Source organism: Malaclemys terrapin, chromosome 9 (genome assembly GCF_027887155.1).
Source record: "Malaclemys terrapin pileata isolate rMalTer1 chromosome 9, rMalTer1.hap1, whole genome shotgun sequence".
NCBI lineage: Eukaryota > Metazoa > Chordata > Testudines > Emydidae > Malaclemys > Malaclemys terrapin.
In genome coordinates this window covers 20,656,585-20,668,692 of record NC_071513.1, presented here as the reverse complement: position 1 = coordinate 20,668,692, position 12,108 = coordinate 20,656,585, and the positions used below count along the sequence as shown (strand labels likewise).

The following is a 12,108-nucleotide window of genomic DNA, read 5'->3' as shown; positions in this document are numbered from 1 at the left end:
CCCCAGCCCTCTGCCCTGTACCCCCACACCTCCCCCCAGCCCTCTGCCCTGAACCCCCCCACACCCAGCCTTCTGCCCTGCACCCCCCACACACTCAGCCCTCTGCCCTGACCCCTGAACCCCCCCACACACCCAGCCTTCTGCCCTGCACCCCCACACCTCCCAGCCCTCTGCTCTGACCCCTGAACCCCCCCACACCCTCACTGCCCTCTGCCCTGACCCCTGAAGCCCCCCCACACACCCAGCCCTCTGCCCTGAACCCCCCCCACACCCAGCCTTCTGCCCTGCACCCCCCACACACTCAGCCCTCTGCCCTGACCCCTGAACCCCCCCACACACACACAGTCTTCTGCCCTGCACCCCCACAGCCCCCATCACTCTGCCCTGACCCCTGAGGTCTGGGGTCCCTGCTGCCGGCCCCACTCAGCCCACTGCAGGCCTAGGTGAACAGAACCCCAGGCTGGCAGCGGGCTGAGCAGGCTGGCGGTGTAAGATCAGCATTTTAATTTAATTTTAAATGAAGCTTCTTAAACATTTTGAACACTTTGTTTACTTTACATACAACAATAGTTTAGTTATACAATATAGACTTATAGAGAGAGACCTTCTAAAAAATGTTAACATGTATTACCGGCACGCGAAACCTTAAATTAAAGTGAATAAATGAAGACTCGGCACACCACTTCTGAAAGGCTGCCTACCCCTGTGCTAGTACATTGCTGAGACCCCCCAAGAATTATTCCCCCAGGTATTTCCAAGGTGGGGGTGATGCCACAAAGAGTTTCTCTCTCTCTCCTTATTGCACCACTCCCCAGCCTACCCATATCCACCCTAAGTAGATAGGGAATCCCAACATGCCGAGTTCACACAGACGGGCTTATGGCGAGGCTGGAGAGAGGTGAGTAGCTGACAATGCTAAGACTCAGTTCTTCTGCATGTTCCAGACTCTGCAACTTTCTTCACTTCCCTGGCAAAATCTTGAAGGTGACTGATCTTGCCCCAAGTCCCTTCCCTTCCCAGGCAATAGTTTCTCCTTTCCCACCTCTGCAAACTTCTCTGACTCGCTATCAGTTGCTAATGAAACATAATAAATTGTTATTAGTGCCAAATTTATATTAGGAACCTTAGAGATAAGACCGGGTCCCTGTCCCCAAGAAAAGACAGTGAAAATGCAGCCAACACATAGATAAAGGAAGGATGCTGGAATGGTACAATAAACAAAGGGACTGAGCAGGGAAGCTTGGGACACATCTCGTTATGCCAACAATTTGTATATTTATTTATTTAGGATAAATAAAAGTAACAAGATTAGCAGTATACGGAGGATGTCTTTGGGCCTGATCCTTTGTTGATCACACAGAGGACTGTTGTATCCTTCCAGAGATCTACTGAAGTCAGTGGAGCTCCCTGCAGGTGCAGCAGTTGCAACGCAGAATCAGTCCTTTGCTGTACTGCTGTCCTGCCACTTCACCAAATCGCCCTTCCCTTCCTCTTTTCCCAGTTATTCGCCTTCATGGTATAACTGAAAGAATCAGTCTATTTATAGTATTTCTAAAGTCCCCATTGCAATGATATTTACCCACCAGATTATTCTCCCTGTATGGCATCTGTATGACAACAAATGCAGTTTTTCACTGCATTGCTGCAGTGGCTGGCTGTGTGTTACTTTTGAAGGTACATGTTTTATTTTCATCTCTGAAAACCTCCCCCTGGTTCTAAAAGCAATGGAACAGTCCACTATTTAAACTTCCATCCCTTAGAGAATTCTGCAGTTGCGAAAACGGGTTGAATTTGATTAAACCTTTGGAATCCCTCCAATATTTCCACTTATTCCATCTGTAGAAACACTCTACTGGCACTTGGCACATTTATAGCATTAACTGCCTTCTAAATCAGCAGCAGTTCTGCCTAATAATTTGGCATTTGCACATGCCTTGTAAATTACAAATGTTGCATCCTTGGGTATGAGGAGTTTTCCCCCAAAAAAACCATTAGCTGTCTGCAGAAATTCTGGAGGAAGAAAATGTCTCTTTGTTTTGGCAAAGGACAATCTCACAAACAAACAAAAAAGGCATAAAGTGGGTATGAAATTAACGCTACATCTCATGTCGGAGAAATAGAGAGCAACCCAATGAGACCAGCTGGCTCCTAACAACATATTGCCATGAGGCCCTCTTTTCTGTTTTGAAGCTTGTTAGCTGGCATTATTCAATTCAGAATCAAGGGCTAGCATTTAAGCTGTAACTTGCGTGATTCAGGACTGCAAGAGGTGCTGTGTGGCAGGGAAGCAGCCCCTCCACTGGAATAAATAAAATTCAGAAAATGAAAAATCTATATGCTTTGATACTATTGCCTCCCCAAACCAGAGAGACCAGGCTTGGAATGACCAGCAGGTCCACATCAAGTCACAGAATAGTAGGAAGCTGATCAGCAAGATCAACAGTGGTTTGTTTGTTCCTCAAGCATGAATGAGGAGCCGGAGCAGGTCTACAGCTGTAGCCTCCCTATCTCTCCTCTTTCAGATGTCAAAATTGTTGGGGGAAAAATCACCTTCTTCCCACAGCTCTCTGAGAATGTCATTCTGCTTTCAAATGCCTTCCTGACTTCTCCTCTCTAGTCGTGTCCAGTTCCAACTCCTTCCGTGACTGATGGATTCTGTCAGGACAGAAACTATACGTTCTAGAAAACATGTGCCTCACCACCAACAAATGCAAGGAAATTCAACAAATTAAGTGCCAGCTCATGCCCCTCTGCAGAGCTTCTCCCCTGTCAGCATATCAGATCTTGTTTATTCTTGGCATCCTACGCTCTGGCCCTTTCTCTCTGATGCTGCTGTTGTCTCAGTACTTTTTTATTTTCAACTATTTTAAGGAACTCTGCTCCTGCACCCCACCCCTACAATATGCCCTATCAATTTCGATACACACTATGATTCTGAGGAAAACATTGTTACAAATCTAGGGTCACCTAAGAACTCCACGGCTGTCACTATGCTGCACATCATGAGCGGCTGGAATGTGACAGCAGCACCGGGGACAGAACTCGGGTCTTTGTGCTCCAAAAGCACAGGTCATTATTGCCAGAGCTGAAAAAACACTCTGTTAGCTCACCTCTTTGCTGTATAGAGCCTATGACACACAGCTGAACCACTGTGATTCCATCCAGAAGGAAGCAGTGACACACACTAGCAAGTTCATTATTATTTTTTAAATTAGTGACAAACACTTAGATTAGGTCTCCTGTTCTATCATTTATAAAATTACCTTGAGTTTTTCTATTTCTCTTTTATCTTGTTTTTTACTTTTATTATTTTTTGCTTATTTTAAAACAAAAATATGAAAAGGTGGACAGTTACACAGGGTTGTGATTTACTTCCAGCCAAACACCTACTATCATCTCACTGCAAAAATATGAATCTAGAATCTCTCTCATGGCCACATGGTCTCTTTTTGTATTTGTAGTAAGGTCTATGAATTGTACATGTCCCAAGCTCCACATCATACAAATACAGTATGTACCTACCAGGATATGTCTACACTGCAAACACAGGGTGCGACTGTAGCTTGGGTAGACGTACCTGAGCTAGTTTTAATTTAGTGAGCTTGAGTAGCGCAGCAGTGAAGCCACAGAAACATGGGCTTCAACACAGACTATACAAGCCTGCCCGGAACCCTGGGTAATCAGTCAGGCGTCACTGCTCCAGTACCCAAACTCGCTCAGGTATGTCTATATAAGCTGCAATCACACTTGTAATTGCAGTGTAGACATACCCTAGGAAGTGCAACGCAGAACTCACAGCCCAGGGGGAGGAAGGGCTAACATGCCTTTAAATCACCTTTGCACCCTTCCGACCCCTGGGCTGCTCCAGGGGACTGGAGAGCCCCATACATAACTTAAACAGACCTGGGGCACTAAGTCATAGCATCCTTCCTGAATTGCCCTGTGGACCACAATGCCTCGCAGAATGTTTGCAGCACTGCATGCTGAGGCCCTGCCCCCTACACTAGGGCTTGCATGGATGTCCCTAGGGGGCAGCCTTATGGCTTTCTTCCACAGTTCCTATGCCAGCAGAACTCCCTCTCCCCTCACAGCGAAGCCAGGACTTTTAAGACTCCTTGCACCGCTTCAGTCTTTTTATCTGGCATAAAGGGGCCAGAAGGAGGATGAGGATTTCACCTTGTGTGCCTTATGGAATACACAGTGTTCTGAAACTGTTGTGAGAAAGTGTAACATGACCTGAACTCTATATTTTTATAAACAGGGCTCTCAGAGTATAATAGGCAATAGCCTTTGTTGTCCCTAGGGATCACCTTCTTCCATATCTTATATGGGAAACAGACATGTCTCACAACTACATAGCTATACTGCACTTGATGAAAATGTCTGCTCTCTCACCAAAAAAAAAAAAAAAAAAAAAAAAAAATCTATCTGCAGCTAGCAGTCAGTGATGCATACTAGATGTCTGCCTTCTCAACATGGGAGCAAAAGGGCAAACGAATCACATTACACTCCATGAATAAAGACCGAGTCTTAATGCAACAGCTACTTAATGATTTAATTTTCAATACACTAGACAGTTTGGCCTCATTTTCAAAAGTGCCGAGCACCCACAACTCCCACTGAAGCCAATTGGAAATGCAGGTTCTCAGCACTTCTGGGACCCAGAATGCTTGTGAAAGTTCTCTAACCTGAAAAAAAAAAAAAAGAAACACCCTCCCACCACAATAAATAAATAAATAAATAAAATAAATTCAGAGCATGTATTAGAGATGAGTCTGAAGTTCAGATCCAGATCTGCATTTGAACTATCTGGGGCATTCTAACCTGGGATTCTGGTTCAGGCCCATATCTAGTAATGCAGAAATTGCGCTTTGCAGAATCCCCTAAATCATTCTTCTACTTCAACTGGAAGCAAAGGAGATGCTGTGCCAAATTCTGCCCTCAGTTATCTGTGCAAACCAACTGATTTGTGACTGAGGGCAGAATTTGTCCCCCTGTTTTCCTAGCCATGGTCACAAATAAGAAAGGAGAGTGGTTTCAGCTTTCTCTGAGGTGATTTTATCAGGCTTGGTTTTGGACACACTGTATGCACAAGTTAAATAAGATAATGTGCAAACCACTAGAAACAAAGAAAATAGCATTTTAAACTACTGTGTGGTATTATTGACAAGGTTTTGTTCACAGAGTTCTTAAAAAAAAAAAAAAAAAAAAAAAAAACAGAAGCAGTGTGTGAAGGAGGAATGGGAGAACAAATCTACACCAGTCAGGCAGGACTTGGCTAAGACCTAAACACCACGGTGATAGCTTGCTTTGGAGAGACCAGGGTTAGACAATATGATGGTTTGCTTTCCAAACCAAACCCAGCCACTTTGGAAAGAACGCCTCTTAAGATTTAAATACCCCAACAATTTGTTTGCTTTTTTAAATGTCCCCCATCCTAAGGCAGACTGACAACCTCTCCCACACAAAAGCTGGGCAACCCTTCAAACCAAGCAATCATTATTATTTATTATTGGCCTTGCTATAGTGCCTAGGAGCCCTAGTGACAGACCAGGACCTCATTGCACTAGGTGCTGTACAAACAGAACAAGACAGTCCCTGCCCCAAAGAGTTTACAGTGTAAGTACAACACTAGCGATAACAGATGGATACAGGCAGATGGAATGGGACTAGGCAACAATGTGAAAAATATTGGTCAACATGATATGCAGTGGTCTTGGTAGATCCGCAGCCTAACCATGGTCAAGGTTCTTGTAGGCATTGTGGCAAAATAGGGTTTTAAGGAGAGATCTGAAGGATAACGAGGCAGTGTTGCAGACATTTATGGGGAGTAAGAGAGAAAACACAAAGGTGCGTGTTTAAAAACTGAAAAGATGGGTGATGGAGGCTGGCATCATGGGCTGATCAGAGTTTGGAGCAGACATCTCAACAGGGAATGAGAGATGATGAGTAAAGGGAAGACAAGCAGCTTATGTTTGATGTGAGGGAGAAGGAGGAGGGGCACTGAGGGGATGCACAGAGATGGGTGATGTGGTCAAAGTGATGGGACATGAAAATGAGCTTTGCAGTAGCATTCTGAATGGATATGGGGCAAGGTTGCATTGATCAAAGCCAGAGAACAGGATGTTGCAGTAATGGAGATGTGAGATGATGTGATCCTGGATGAGAGTTTTAGCTATGTGGATGGATAGGAAAAGCCGTATCTTAGAGATGTTACGTAGAAAGAATCTGCAAGATTTAGACACAGCCTGGATGTGAGGATCTAGAGAGAAGCCTGAGTCAAAGGGTATGTCTTCACTAACTGCTGGATCGGCGGGCAGCGATCGATCCAGCGGGGGTCGATTTATCGCGTCTAGTCTAGACGCGATAAATTGACCCCCGAGCGCTCTCCCATCGACTCCTGTACTCCCACTTGGCAAGAGGCGCAGGCAGAGTTGATGGGGGAGCGGTAGCAGTTGACACACCACAGTGAAGACACCATGGTAAGTCAATCTAAGTAACTTAGATCAATCTCCCCTTCTCCTCCCCCGCTCCCCCAGTGTAGACCAGGCCAAAGGTGACACCCTGGTTAAGGGCTGGAGTGACAGGCAGGGTGGTGGTGTTGTGATCATGTGATCATATTGTGGTCATTGTGACTGAGAAAGGCGCCAGCGGGAAGGGCTTGGAGGGAAAAGACTAAGAGCTCTGTTTTGGCTGTGTTGAGCTCTGACTTCTTTATGTGTGTGGACAAGGAGAATGTGTTGCACCTTGCTCTTCCTGATGACTTAGCACCATTCTTCTCAGTCAGCAGGAAACTCACCTTGTCAATATTCCCATTTTTATTTGAAAAATTCTTAATGGGATAAGCCCTCAAAACAAAACCAGCCTCTTGCATGTCAAAAGAAGTCAGATGCAAAGTATTTACTGCCAACACTTCTCCCCTCACCCTAAAGGGCTGATTAATTTTATCCCTTAGGGCATCTATCATTTCACATCCCACATAATTTTTTTTCCTGCTGGCACTGCCTTATTTTCACACATCAAGAGAGTATGTGCAGACACAAACCAATTCACAACTTGGAGTAATTGTTTGAGAAACAAACAGCAGTTTCACCAGGGTCCTAACAAGAATATTATGAATTGATGCTTTTCATCTCTTCATTATCTTTCTGCAAGAGTCGGCTGGCATCACGTGTTCTCTGCCTCTGTGCAGTGACATTGGAACTTGTCATCCCTCCCATCTGTAACAGACTGTTTGGGAGGCAGCAGCCACTTACAATGTAACAATCGGAGGCCCTTGCTAAGCTGGAGAGACTTTCAAAAGAAACAGAACATAAGCCAGAGAGGAGTATTCTGCTGGTATGTGCATCATGGCCCCCTCATTTATATTTGTATGTTGCTGTGAAAATAAAGCCGTAAGCTGAGGTTTTCAGTGGCTAAACATCTCTTCTGTTTAAAACAGCTGCTGAATTTTAATCAGAACCTAAAAACCAAAATCACAACCCTGGCTCATGCATTACATCCCATCAAAATATTTTAAGTGCTTCCATGTTCCATTTCTGTGGGGATTTTTTAGTTTTTATTGTTTGGTTGGGTTTTGAAATTAGACCTTTTGTGCTGGCTTTAAAGAATCTGCATTCAGAGTCATGCTGCAAGATTTTAGCCCTGTGTATAAGTGAGAGACCTTCTCAGGGTTGAGAGTCAGTGATCTTCATTTTAAGGAAAAAAACTTGAAATGTACTTGCCTATGAAATGGCTAGTGCTAATGCCACATGATTGAAACCACCCCCATCTGGAAGAGAAATAATGTATCCATCACAAGGCTGGAAATTTACAAGAAATATCAAAAACGGATTCAGGCAAAACTGTTCGCATTTTTCAAACCTTACTGAACAACATACAAATAATGCACAAATCTAGAGAGTGGGATCAAAAATAATTGAAGCAATTAGGGGATGATTTTTAAGACAGTTACAAAGGGTGATAAAGTTATCAAGTAACTAGCCAGTGTTACTAAGAGAGGCTGTGAAAGCAAGCGTGTGTGCGCGTGTGCACGAGAGAGAGACAGAATGAGAGAATGAAAAAGAAAATTAATAGATAGGTTATTGATTCTGATCCACACTCCTGCAACTATACACAACAAACAGGTGTGTAATTTAGTTTTTAATTTTCGTCTTGAACATTCAGCTGTGAATTGTAGCTATTTGGTCTTTCAATGGGGTTAGGCTCTATGCTGGTGGGCTGGGCTCTCAGTTCTTTCTGTCAGAAAAGAAGCACCTCCACCACTAGTTAAACTGGCAAATGCGTTCTTGTATCCAATGATTCCACAACAAGTGGCCATGACACAACTTGCTCCTTTCAGTGCCAGGGGTTCTCACCCTTTCTCTTTCTGAGTCCCCCCCCCCCCTCAACATATTATAAAAACTCCACAGTCCACCTGTGCCACGGCAACATTTTTCTGCATATAAAGGGCAGGGCCAGTGTTGGGGGGTAGCAAGCAGGGCAACTGCCCAGGGCCCCATGCCACAAGGGCCCCCGCAAAGCTACATTGCTAGGCTTCGGCTTCAGCCCTGGGTGGCAGAGCTCAGGGCCTCGGGCTTCAGACCCATGCAGTGTGACTTCAGTTTTCTGCCCTGAGCGTCTAATGCTCGTCCTGCTTGGCAGATCCCCTGAAACCTGCTTGCTGCCCCCAGGGGCCCCTGGTTGAAAACCACTGCTGTAGAAGAGAGGAAAAAGAGTTCTTAAGCAGAAACTAAGAATCTAAAATGGCCTGGGACCTGGTTATGCACCTGACCAGTTCTCATCGTTTCCCTGTCAAGGTAGTTAATGTCAATCAGGAGATTCTTGCTGCCAGAGCCTATGATTGGACTCCATCCTCACTGCAGGGCTTTCTCAGAAGTGAGAACTCTCACAAGCTCCTAAATCTGGCAGCTGTCAGGGCTCGATGCAACATGCATTTCTTCTGCTTAGGGTTCATGTTAGTATTTTGTTTCTACTTCATGCTTTGGCAAATGGCCTCTCTAACATTTGACTCTCTGTAACTGCAGTGCTTCACTACCACAGCCACAGGATCTAGTGAGAAGAAAAACACCAAAGGACCTAGTTGCAGGCATCAGTGGTTTGCAAGTGCCCTTGTCTTGTCCAGTGGGCGTTACTGCAGCAAATAGAAATTGCAAGCAGAGGCCGAATGGTAATGAGTCAGCCAGGCAGAAAGGCATGAGAACAAAATGAATGGAAAGGCAATAAACCTGTAATATTTCACCATCCGTACTGAATTCCCGGATAACCTCAATCTATGAGTGTTATAGGAGATGAGTGTCTATGAGTGTCCCTGGAGATGTAGTTACAGTACATTAATGACATCACCAATGAAGAGAAACAGCAAAGTGAATGCACTTTCTCTCCACTGTGGTGAAACCATCATGAGAGAGGGATGGTGCAGCTGGCACCCCGGCCTCTTTGTGGATTCTTAAGCCCCTCCGATTCTCCTGCAGTTATTAGATAACTTCCAATTGAGCAAAGAAAGTGCTCCCAGGGTTTACTGGCTTCCCTCAAGGAAACAGGAGTAAGGGAAGTCATGAGGCAATGCCAAGCAGTGACAAAGGCCCTGATTCAGAACAGGGCTGCCCAGAGGATTCAGGGAGCCTGGGGCAAAACAATTTTGGGGGCCCCTTCCATAAAAAAAGTTGCAATACTATAGAATACTATATTCTCATGGGGGCCCCTGTGGGGCCTGGGGCAAATTGCCCCACTTACCCCCCCCCCCCCCCCGCCGGCCCTGATTCAGAAAAGCATCCCTATTTAGGAAGGGCATTTAAGTAAAGGCTTAAACGCTTCCTGCACAAGATCCATATTTGTGAAATACTTGGGGATGAGGGAACAGAAAAACACAGAGGTCTCAGAGCTTAGGAGAGAAGTAAATACCATGTGGTATGGTATTCAATGAATTAAATGTAAAAAATTACACACACACACACACACACACACACACACACACACACACACACACACACACACACACACACACACACGAGGCATTCTCTGGAAATAGCTAGGAAAGCAACCCAAAGTTTAGAATCAGAGAAAAGGAAGTTTAAAGCAGGGAAAGGAGATTTCCCTGCTTCTCTTTGACACACACAGAGTGCAATAGTTCATCTCAGGGAGATAGTAGGGGAGACCCTATTACTCAGGATATTTAAAACTTAGATTGGACAAAGCTCTAGAAATTGTACAATAAATAACCACCCTGTGCTTGATTTCCCCGGGGATGGATTCACTAGGGACCCAAATGGGCCACATTTTTTAAAACACTCTCTAAGTTTGCACTCACAAATTAAATTATTTAGACATCTAACTAGCTGACTGTACCCAAAAACCAGGCAGAAAATCCACAGTCAATCTTTTGCACCACAGTGCCAAGTATACATTCGTACAAAATATAACCACTTACTGGCTTTGTCTGGAAGTTAGTCACATAGCACTACATTGGCACATGCTAATCACCTGACCAAATGGAGTCCTGCTTTCTTTCATATTTTCTAGGCACTCTTGCATTTGTCCCTATAGCCTACTTGGTGCAGAAATAACAATGACCAAAAAAAGCTGATTCCCTATTAGCAACACAGAAATCTCAGGCAGCCAATTAGAACAGAGCTCTTTAAAGAGCTATAAAACCAAGATTTTTGTATTGAGATACATGCCACAGATGGCATACCAGATGAGGATTAATTTATGAATCATGTTTCTTAAATGATATGGTCTACCTTTCCAGTTCCATATTTTCCTTTTTTGACTTGAAGCAGGGATTTAAGTTCCCCTCCCAGCTATGAATTTTTTATGAACAAGCATTACAAAAATAGTAGTAACGAAGCCCAAACCCCAACGACATATGGCAAAATTTTCCAGGTGAACAACTGTGCAACCTATCTACCTATGAATGGGTATGTGAGGAAATATAGATATTTGCATGCTCATACCTTGTTCCATCTTTGAAAATTTGTTCTCCAACACTTAGAGACCACTAATCCTAAATAATGCTTTCTAGCAACTTTATTTCAGACAAGATCCTGATTTACAAAGGCGGGGTAATAGATCATTATTATACCTTGATTTTTTTCCTTTCATGTGGAAAGGAAAGTTCAGTATAAATAAGTCTCCTAAGATGTATATTTCCAGTTAGATTGCATCCTGATCTGATGCATATTGCAAGTTGATTCTTTTGCTATCTTTTATCCTTTTGACCTTTGAAAGCATTTTTGGAAGATCCAGTGACATCTGATAATTAAAAGACATTAATCTCTCACTGATGAAGTGAGAAAGACATTCATTTTTAGGTTCCTCCGTTAAAAAATTTACCAAAACCCACAACAGTGGAAGATTTCAGAATAGGGAGTCACAACATTCCACAAAATGCAAATAAAATGCTAATGATCAGTTACCCCATCCCACGTCCAAGTTGCAATGTAAAAGAAAAACACACAACAGAACTGTGTACCAAAAAGAGAAAGTTCAAAGCTCTGAAGTACTCCCTCTTTGTAAAGGTTTCCTCAGTTAAGACAAGATTCTGTCATCCTTGTAAACCACATCACCATGTTTCTTGTGAGAACAGTTGTTTTCAGTCACGCATCCATCTTGGCGATACATACAAGTTAAGTTGCCTCATGGCTCATCTCTATATTACCCTCTACTCAACACCAAGGATTTAGCTTGTTTTCTAGACCTCATGTTAGAATGAGGGGAGAGAAGGAAAAGGATAAAAAAGCATCACTTACCCTTAAATTATTTCAACACCATCCCGCTTTCCCTGTTTTGTTTATGATGTGGGCCTCCCTTTTGGTTACTTTTTCCAGATTTGGTCTTTGGGTAGGTGAAGAGGAGAGTGGAAGGGTTTATACTTGCTGATGAAGGAGACTGTAAAACAAAAAGTGATTTAGTGCAAAATAGTCCCCTATGTACATACATATCAGATTACTGACACCTACATCAATGCAATGCTTTCTACTGTTTTTATGCACACATACAAACATCACACGGATCAAGGAAAATGCAGTTGTCAGTTATTTGGAGGGGGAGGGGAAAGAGCGATTTATAAAAAAATACAACCAAAAAACCCCAGCTTTTAAAATGCCA

The 12,108-nt window shown here is 43.7% G+C and overlaps 1 protein-coding gene across 2 annotated transcripts in view; it reads right to left on the bottom strand.

Moving 5' to 3' along the window:
• NEXMIF (neurite extension and migration factor) overlaps positions 1–12,108 on the bottom strand; it is a 246,959-nt gene that overhangs the window by 52,786 nt on the left and 182,065 nt on the right. For both annotated transcript variants that reach the window (XM_054040456.1, XM_054040457.1), the window contains exon 2: positions 11,751–11,889. The gene's annotated coding sequence lies outside the window, so the exon portion shown is untranslated. The remainder of the gene's footprint in view (positions 1–11,750; positions 11,890–12,108) is intronic.